Below are 11,184 nucleotides of genomic sequence, written 5' to 3'. Positions count from 1 at the left end.
ATCCTATTCTAATTGTGGAAGGGGATATTGAGATCTTTAGAACATCAGCATTTAAAGATTATTCTGTGTATCTCATCTTTTATTCAAAGAATTTTCTTGAATATATACTTCTAATAAATCTAGTATGTTTGATACCATATGCTTTTGGGGATTCAAAGGAAGTGAGAAGTTTGACCACTGACAATGAAAAGATGGAAAATCATTCAGTCAGGACACAGCTTAATAAGAAACTTAAGGAAAAAATACCCGTAAAAGACTGTAGAAACATTGTGGTGATGGATTGAACTGACTTCCTAGACAAACTCTTTTCAGTTGGTGGGAAGAGAGGCAGAAGCAAAACAAATGTGTAGGAAAACAGTAGGAAAGCTAAATAATGTACAGAAAGAATGCTTTTAAAGCAAAGAGAGAAGTTAAAAGTATATAAAATGAGGAAATGTGGAGGATTCTAAGATAAACTGAAAAAGTTGGGATTTTGTTCCAAAGCAAGAGAATAATATTTATCTCAAGATTGGATGATATTTGAGTTTCTTCTCAGTTTTTCCCTTTACTGTGACTTGTACAGGTCACCTTGCTTCTCTCCCTAGTTTATTAATTTCTCAATCAAAAGAATTAAAATCAATGAACTTAAAGCATATTCTTCAGGTTTTGATCCACTGTTACTCTATAACTGTGTGAGTTAGGAGGTTTTGACAAAGAGAAGAATGGAATGAAATGAAAATCTAGGGATTGACAACTGCATCTAGAATGAACTCCACAGAAGACAGAGAAGAGAGAAGAAACCACATTCATGGCATATGGTGAGGTAACAAAAAGAGCATGGGCTTCTTAGACTCAGGTTTAACCCAGGTGTTTCCCTGAGCAACACCATAACCTTTCTACATTTTCATTTCTTTCCCTGTAAAAGATGATATTGACTACTAACTCATAGTTTTTTTTTTTTTTTTGCAAAAAGGAAATGAGACTGTAGATTTTAGGAATCAAAATTACTTCCTTCATATCTTTAGCTATAGATGCTTACAAAATTTCTTTTTATCCTTAGACTTTTTAAGGCATAAAATTATTTAAATTTTGTATAAATATATGTGGATACAATGACTCTAGTATTCTAAATATGAAGAAAATCACTATTTTCTTGGCTGGATGCTGTGTATTCATGTATATTTGCTGATGGTGACATGTTTTATTTTAATGACCTTATTTTACTTGCTCATTTTAACAGTGATTACCTCTTCTGGACATTTTACTTTAATTTTGTTTTGTTGGGCCGGAAAAGGGATGTCCTTCATTTCCCTTTACAAAATTATTTAGAGCATAGATTCTATTTTGTAAGTAGAGGAAGATATTTCACATAATGTCTGTTGAATCCTGTGTGATAACAAAATAGTACAGAATACATTCATTTGAAATTAATAATGTTCCCCAATTATATTATTTTTTCACTTTTATTGTCTGTTTTGCTACTTCAAAAAAGTAATCTTATGAAACAGACTTGTGCTACAAATGTGGTGTCTAATGCTTACTCTCTTTTTTTTTTTTTTTGAGACGGAATCTCTCTCTGTCGCCCAGGCTGGAGTGCAGTGGCGTGGTGCGATCTGGGTTCACTGCAACCTCCGCCTCCTGAGTTCAAGCCATTCTGCTGCCTCAGCCTCCCGAGTAGCTGGGACTGCAGGCGCCCGCCAACACGCCCGGCTAATCTTTTTTTTTGTATTTTTAGTAGAGACTGGGTTTCACCGTGTTAGCCAGGATGGTCTTGATCTCCTGACCTCGTGATCCGCCCGTCTCGGCCTCCCAAAGTGCTGGGATTACAGGTGTGAGCCACCACGCCCAGCCTAATGCTAACTCTTTAAAACAGATTGAAACTGAAATCTTTTAAATTGTGAATTGTAATTGTATTTTACAGCAAAAATACAATGATTTAAGCTTGCAAACATTTTACAATTTTTTTTCCAAAAATGACTTCTAGATATATTACTATGGTAGCTTTTTGGATTGGCTACTTTGCTAATGAGTTATTATAAAATAAAAACACATTTTATTATTTGTGTGGTAAATCATATAATATTTTAAGTATGTATGTCCTTTATACCCGTCCAATAAGTAAACCTCTTCCTGAAACATTTACTGATTATTCTACTGTTGCAGAAGATATAATATAGTGGAAAGAAATGGAAGAAAGAAATCTCAGATAAGAATATTTTCTTTCAAAAAGGTATGAGAAAAATTTATTGGGTCTGGAACTATTGGATAGAGAAGAAAAAAAGGTGAAGACAGCCACTAAGCAGACAGGAGAGGGAGCTGATAGCAATTTTGTACTGTTCACTGAGGAAGTCATTAAATACATATTCATACCATGAGCTATTTGAAAACAAACAAACAAACCTGGAATTGATATTTCACCTGAAACAAAGGTGTCTTTTAGTCTTTGCTCCATGTATTTTTCTTATAAGATAATAGTTCTTAAGATCTAAATTCATGGCTTAGTTTTTCACGTTGCGTATCGAAATGCCAGCTATTCAGAAATGCCATACAATTGCTTGGATAAATATTAATTTAGAAGGAAGAAATGACCTAGTGTTCTCATTTATAATTCTTATAACTTGTCCGGTTTAGACATTATATATGGTCCAATATCTCCTACATACCAGAATTTTTTTTTTTTTCCCGAGACGGAGTTTCGCTCCCTTAGAAGTAGTCACCATTAAGAGGTTTTTATACATTCATTTTATACATGTATCATTCTATTTATAGATAATGTTGTATCAATTTTTCTTAATATAATTTTTGGTAGCTACATAACGAAAAGTTATCTAATTTTTTAATAGAATACTTTTGGTAAAGTTATAAATGATTTATATGAATAGTTCCTCACCTAAAATTATCTATCAATTTATTTCTCATATGAAAACAAATAAATATGAAACTAAAATTCTTAGTTATGAATTTTATATGAGTAGATCTTGAAGTAGTATTGCTAGGTCATTGAGAAGGTACACTTAAAATTTTGCTTTTACTGCCAAGTTTCCCTCCATAGCGATGATACTAATACTCCCACCATTAGTGTATTACAGTGTCTGTCTCGTCCCACTGTAGCCAACACACTGTGCTACCAAACTGCTTGTTCTATGCCTAATAGAATGGTTCTAAAAGAAAGTATGTTTTTATTTTAATTTATGTTTAATATTTGAACATCCCTTTATAACACATTTTTTATTTGACCTATGGTTCCCACCCATTCGCCAGTGATGTTCTGAGTTGATCTTTTTCCTAGTCCCTTTACATATTAACAGAAAAAAACCCATAGCAGCAATAGGTCAATTTAAAATGCTTTGAGGCATTGCCAGATTTTATAAGAAATAAAATGCATATCTGTGAAAATATAGAGATGTTTGTACAAATACCATTGTCTTCTTTTCTCCCTCCACTGTAAGCAAAAGATCCAGTGGAGATCCAATGAAGAGAAGATAATTTTATCTTCTTCAATCACATAAAATAATCCAGATAAGTGAGCCTGTTTTCTCATATTCAAAGTAGCCTTCTAAATATCACTTACTCAACACTGCTTCAGGGAATCTCACTGGGAATTTTTTTCACCAGACTGGTTTCTCTCCCTCCATTCTCCAACATGTCAATAATTCTGATGGGATAATCTTTCAGAGACTCAAGCTTGTCATGTCATTTCTTTGCTCTAAAAGCTTTAATGGTTTCTATTGTTTAAAGAACACATTTCAGATTTTGCAGTGTTCCATTAAGGAGTTCCATAACTGTCCTTCAGCAACTCTTTTCTAGGCTCCTTTGCAGCTACAATGCATAGATTTTAAATTGAGCCACAATACTACCAAAACCTATCATTAGTTTTCCCATCTCTATACTTTTGCTGACATCATTTTCTGCCAAAATTAATGCTCTGGGACATATTTTTCCTTCTTCTTTCTTTTCTTTTCTTTTTTTTTTTTTTTTTTTTTTTTGACATGGAGTCTCACTCTCTCACCCAGGGTGGAGTGCAGTGATGCGATCTCAGTTCATGGCAACCTCCACCTCTCAGGTTCAAGCAATTCTCTGCCTCAGCATCCCAAGTAGCTGGGATTACAAGCACGCCCCACCACGCACAGCTAATTTTTGTATTTTTAGCAGAGACGGGGTTTCACCATCTTGGCCAGGCTGGTCTTGAACTCCTGACCTCGTGATCCACCCGCCTTGGTCTCCCAAAGTGCTGGGATTACAGGTGTGAGCCACTGTGCCTGGCCGGGACATCTCTTTACAAAAATTACTTTTCCTCTCAGGAGATTGCAAGCTGCTTTAAGGATAAGAAAGTGTTTTGATAATTTTGATAAACTGCTTTGCCTAACATAAACACCAAGGTATTTATTTAATTTTTTATTAACTTAGAGCAGAATTTAATTTATTTAATACATTCTGCTCTAAGTAATATAATGCTTTAAAGCGGCCAACATTGAAAAATACTTCATAAAGAACAATTACCTTTAGTGAGGTATAACACAGAGTGAGCTCTCAGTTAAGTTCTTATAGGTTCATTTCTGGTCCTTGACCTAATAACATCAATAAGACTAATTATTTGTCCAAGCTGTAGTTCCCTAATTGGAATCAAGATATAAAACTTGTATATTCTTAAAGAAATTATGATAAAAGTTTTTTTTACTTTTAATTGACAAATAATAGTTGTGAATATTTATAAGATACACATTGATGTTTTGATAACATCATTGATGTTACACATACTGTAGAGTGATAAGATCAGGGTAATTAGCATATCCATCATCTCAAACATTTATCATTTCTTTGTGTTGGTAACAATCAATATTCTCCTTCTAGCTATTATAAACTATACATTACTGTGAACTGTAGTCATCAGTGGTGTATAACAATGCTAGAACTGATTCCTCCTGTCTAGCTGTAAAATTTAAAATCCATTGACTCAATGAATTTTACAACGCTTTCATTGCTTGTTACAAAGCATGTAACATTGCTTATTACAAAAACAAGGGCAGTAGACCAACGCTTCTTTTAGCTCTGCTGAAACATGAACACATACTTTTCATTTTTTACATCATTTATAATTGTCCATAACTTCTACAAAGTTAATACTTAACACAAAAAAGGATATATATTATTTTACAATCTCTTATAATATATAGTACATATATAGTATATATAATACATCTTTCATTATAAAATGTAAGATGTATTATTCATTTTATAATGAAAGATGTATTATACATTATATTTGGACTTCACCACTGAACCAAATCACAAGTACCTCTGATGAGTAAAATGTCCCATCTGTAACGGAAATAAATCTTAAACCTAATTGTTCTATTGATTATATAATGCTTTTTCAGTTCAAGAAATTCACAACTAGCTAAAATGTCGTATTTCTCTATCAGATAATAAAGTCATAAGAGGAGTAAATAATTAATTGAAAACTGAAAAGACTTGTTTTCAAATTAATATTAAACGATTGAAAATTTTGAGAACTGAATTAAGAATAGAGTCCATTAATTCAATTTCATAAATTCATGTAGAAACATCGGCAATAAAAAAGAAACAAATATGTTGTAGCCCAAAATGAAGATCTTAAAGAGGAATTGATTTCAACAAACCACAAAGCATTTCTCAGCTTTTCAGGTCATTGGCTATATTTAAGAATGGGAGCAGACTATTACCTCTTTTATTCCTCTTCTGCTTCTATCGTCTTTATCTCGAGATGCCATTCTTCAGACCAATCCCTTCTCAACAAGAGTACGTTGTCATTAATAGGAAATACTGTTGAACTGCATAAAGGTTCCACATTCTTATTTTTTCTATCACTAGACAAACTCAGAAAAGCCATGCTGCTTTTCATTGTATTCACTTTGCCTCAATAGAAAACACTAAAAGTAAAAATGAAATGGAAGACCAAGACTTCCCCTTGAGATGAGAGGAAAATAGAGAGTTTGCAAGTGTCAAACACAAAGAATGCTAGCTGGAGTCACATACATTTCAGTGTCATACAGTTAAAATTACCTTCTTACCTCTGTGATTTTACAGAATGGTGGACAGTTGCTTAACAAGGGAAAAGATGAATGTGTGTGTGTACTTGCTTCTGCGCATTGGATCCAAAAACAAAGAAACCAGTTGTTGCCTTAGCTTGTATGGCCCTTGTGTTGAGAAATAGATGGCCTGAAAGAATCAGCAGTACCCTAACTAACATTTAAAAGTAATGTTACTTAGTATTTCTAAACTTCTAAGAAAAAATGTCAGAGGTTTTTACACTTTAAAATGTGTAGGAGCTCAGAGTATTAAGAAAAAACTCAAATTTTCTGTATTCGTTTTTAATTTGTTCGTAATTTTAGGCAATAGATTATTGTTGCATGCAGAGAAGAGATTTACTGATGGTTCAGTTTCATGAAATTTATGACACTCTGATAAAAACAATTACCTAGCAAATATTTACTCAGCAGCAGATGAATGGCATGGAAATACAGACATGTTGGACTGTTTTGCCAAGGTACCTCCAAAAAGAGGGAAAAATGATGCAGGAAGTGGAAAAACATGATAATCTATGATACAAATACATGCAAACTTTGAGATAAAGATAGGAAAAATATAATTGAATGATTAGAACCAAAAGCATTTTGTCACTGTATTTGTGTGTGTGTGTTTTAAAGACAAATACCCTGAAAACTCTCAAAAACTCAATGTGTAGCTTAAATATTAGTCACAGAAAAAGCTCTTTTAGCTTGTTTCACCATAAAATTTAGTATATGTAGTAAATACATTTTATAAGATATGAGATAAATATTGCATCAGCCTGATTACCATAATATGGATACTTGAGAATATTTGTTGTACATTATACTAAACTTCATAGTTACCAGTTAATTTCATTTCTTTTCACATAGTTTCAATTTGAAAAACATGAGATATAAATTCAAAGAAAAAACAAGAGAAATCAAAGAAATGTTGAGTTTATGCAAAAGTAAAAGTGAAAAAATGAGAACAATTCTATTCAACTTAGGTTTATTTGCTGTTTACTATGTGCAAGGCAAGCTGACATCTGATGACATCAACCCATTTTTAAATATTAGTAGTGTTTCAACCTTACTCTGAATGATTTATGCAAGGAACAAAATCTTGCAATATCAATTTTTAAATGTTTTGTTGATGAATATATAGAGTTGCATATTTGTGTATGCTTTCAACCACCTTTTACGGTAAAAGAAGAGAAAGAGTTGTCATAAATCTGAAGTATTTAGCATTAACATTTCTTTAGTCACAATTTTAGGGCTCACTATTAAACTTTTGAAAACTGCAAAGTGTAATTAATGCCATTCCAATCATCAGCATCATCATCAACTTAGGAGGAACTAAACCAAATGTATTAAGAGAAAGAAGTATAAAGTTTGTTTTAATTTTGAACTAATCTCCTCAAACCTTATTTCTCATTTGTTCAACGAGAACACAAAACTGAGCCTGGCCTGGCCTTTAATTTTCAGTACATTAACTTACATTTCATGGAGTAGGTATTTACCACCAGGAGCCAACTCCAATAACTTTTCTCTTTTTTTAAAAAATTTGCCTGTAACATTTATTTGTTCAAACACTTTCTTTCCACATCTGCTTTTGTTCAATCATTTATTCTCTCCCCAAGGCCTCTATCCTTCTGATTTTTGTCATATCTTTAATATCTTCAGTCTCTCCATTTCTATCACCTTCTTTCTTTTAGCCTAACACATATGCAAACTGGTACAGTCTTAAAAATAAAAGTAAACCTGTTTCTCCTCTTGCCTCTACTTAAGTAACCACTCTCACACTTCAGACTCATTTGTATGCATACCTTACTTTCCTCCTCTGTGTTCACTGAAAACAATTTAACTCATCTTTTTATCCTCATCACCTAGTAGTTACTTGCAAGTATACACTCACCACATGCTTATTGAAGGAATACATGACTGCATAAAACCTATCGTTCTTTGATCTCAAATTGATTGCCCTCATTAAGTATAGTTTCTGAGATCTATGAATATTATGTCATTTAAATTTACCACAATAATAAATAGCATAATAGCAATAAAGAGCATGCCCCAATCTTTCAGTTCAACACAGAAAGGTGTCAGTGATAGTTTATGAAGGATGTGCAAATGGATATCTATTATATGAATAAGAGCTCATAATTTAGTTGTAATGGCTCTGAGTCAACGATAATTATTTAAATATTTTTGTTGACTGATAAGCCCTAATCTGGCCCTGGCACTAGCCTAATTTGGCAAATGATTTCATAGAAACAATACAAATATATATATGCCAATGTGTTCCCAATCTCTATGACTTTGCACCTGTTGCTCCATTGGCCCGAAACATTACTTCCTCTTTCTTCTCCTGAATAATCTCTACCTATGTTTCATGTCGAGAATATCATTTCTCTAGAAATGTTGCCATCAAATTTGTGTCTCTCATTATTTTCTCTTTCAGCAAAAGCATAGCATACATAGCATAGCATGTATCATTACATATAATTATTTGAACACATACTGAGTATGTCCCTTCCACAGCATACCTCCCTTCTTTATTTTTTTAGGAGAACATTTATTTATTTTTAAAATTTTTTTAATGATACTTTAAATTCTGGTGTACATGTGCAGAAATACCTAATGTAGATGACAGGTTGACGGGTGCAGCAAACCATCATGGCACATGTATACCTATGTAACAAACCTGCACTTTCTGCACATGTACCTCCCTTCTTTTTTTTTGAGACAGAGTGTCGTTCTGTCACCCCAGGCTGGAGTGCAGTGGCGCGATCTCCGTTCACTGCAAGATCTGCCTCCCGGGTTCACACCATTCTCCTGCCTCAGCCTCCCGAGTAGCTGGGACTACAGGCGCCTGCCACCACGCCTGGCTAATTTTTTGTATTTTCAGTAGAGACGGGGTTTCACTGTGTTAGCCAGGATGGTCTCGATCTCCTAACCTTGTGATCCGCCCGTCTTGGCCTCCCAAAGTGCTGGGATTACAGGCGTGAGCCACCGCGCCCAGCCACCTCCCTTCTTTAAACTCTAAGAATTCAACTCTTATTTCATGTATTTAGCAAGCAGTACAATGCCTGGAATTTAGTGGGTACTCGATAAACACTTATTGAATGAATGAATAAATGCGAATGAGCATATATGCAGTCTGGGACAGGTGTTTAATGTACAGCTCCAGTAACTGAAGAATTCATGTTTTCATTGATCTCTGTAGCATGCTACTTTAACTCCTAGGGACTGCAATCCTTCTCATACATTTAAATTTTAATTTAAATTTCTCAAGAGCTATAGCTCTCTTTGTTGTCAGGCTCAAATTATCTTGATCATTCATCTTCCGTTCTTTTATAGAGATATCTCCTGGACCTGGTATTAATTCTGCTAAAGCCGTTCCTATCCTTGTAAGAAAATAAAGAGTAAATATTAGGAAAGGAGTTGCAGGAAGAAAATATGTTTTTTAAACAACATTTGCAAAGCTCATTTCTTAGAATTTTGTTAAGAATTAGAGGTTTAAAACAAAAGTGCCATAAAAATTAACTTCTAAATTTCATCAGTTTATCATATTAGAATAATTAGAACTTGCACAATCAAAGATCTGGTGTGATATACTTAACCGAATAACAGTATGAAAATATAATGCCTTATAATTAAGGAATGGCTATTTGCCATTAATGAAAATAGACTACAGGGAGCTTACTATTCTGAAAAGTGGCTTATGTGTTAACATTTAATTCTTTAGTGCCATTAACTTAAAAAATTCTAAACTTTCTTTATAGATATTGAGTGAATCATCATAATTTGCTAATATTAAGTATTATTCACATTCAAATTTTTCTACTCGTACCACTCTGATGCGTAACAAAATTAAGACAGTCTCAGTTTAAAGACATAAAGGATGTAATTTAGGATATTAGACAACATTAACTAAATATCTCAGAATCTAGAAATTCTGCTAGCATTGATTCAGAATGCCACCTGTAGTAGCCTGGCCTCTGTAATATACTATTTCATATGACCATTTCAGCTCTGTGGATGTTCAGATGTTAAATGAGACAGTGTGAGAGAATTATGTTAATATGCCTAAATGTAGTCCACTGGTTATTCAGTCAACAATATGAACTAAATCCCCATTATGTTCTATGCTGTCTCTTAAAGTGTTAATTTAACAACATGCACTGCAGAGGGGAAAAAATAGGCTTTCTTAGACGTAGTAGGTGAAGAACATGAAGTAACAATCAAATTCTATTATGAGATATTGCACATAAAAGATTATTACATGCATGAAAACCAGGCCTTCCGCTAACATTTGTGGGGTCTGGGACAAGAATACATATAGTAGCCTGCATATCATATCTAAGTATTAAAAAATTATAAACTAAGCTAACAAAATTCTATTCTCCAACTTTGGTAACTATCCCTTTATAAGTCCCAAAAAGCTAGTTGTGAATTTGGAATTTTCTAACTCCTTTTATTTTGGTACAAAAATGTGAAATCTGGAAGAAGCTGGCTCCAGGTCCCTGTCTCTAATCTGCAGCCTGCCCTTCTTATTTACAACACCAAAAAGGGCTTTGTGCACAAAAGTGAGCAGTCTAGTCCTCATTTCCAAGCTCCATTCACCTCTTCCACATCTTGTTTACCACTCCAACCCACAAGTACACACATCAGTCCAGCCACAGAAATGGGCCAAGTAAAGAGGCCTATGCAGGCCCTGTTGACAGGCCTTGGATCATTTTACCACAGAATTCTGAGATCCAAGTATTCTACATATGTTCTAGAGCAGACTTGTCATGGATAATTCTCGTTGGCTGTCAAAATCCTTTTCCTGAGGGGTGGGGCATGGCTAGAGAAAAGCCAAAGCAGGGTCCTCTATAAAGTGTCAGGTCCTCTATAAAGTGTCAGGTCCAGATAGGATGATAATAATGGAAATATAAGGAAACTCTTATGGGGAAATTTTACATGGTCTCTCTATTATCAGTGTTATTAGGAGAGACAGAAGAACATAATGAACAAACAAGTTGCCTGAGTACAAAACCCAACTTTACCACTTACTTTCCTGGTGTAGTTATTCCACCTTTTTGTACCTCAGTCTCCTCATGTATAAAATGATAATACTGCTTATTGCATGATGTTATTGTGAAGATTAGGTACTATGCAAAGCCCATGAAAT

The sequence above is a fragment of the Pongo abelii genome, chromosome 10 (genome assembly GCF_028885655.2).
Source record: "Pongo abelii isolate AG06213 chromosome 10, NHGRI_mPonAbe1-v2.0_pri, whole genome shotgun sequence".
Taxonomy (NCBI): Eukaryota; Metazoa; Chordata; class Mammalia; order Primates; family Hominidae; genus Pongo; species Pongo abelii.
This window is presented reverse-complemented; position numbering follows the sequence as displayed.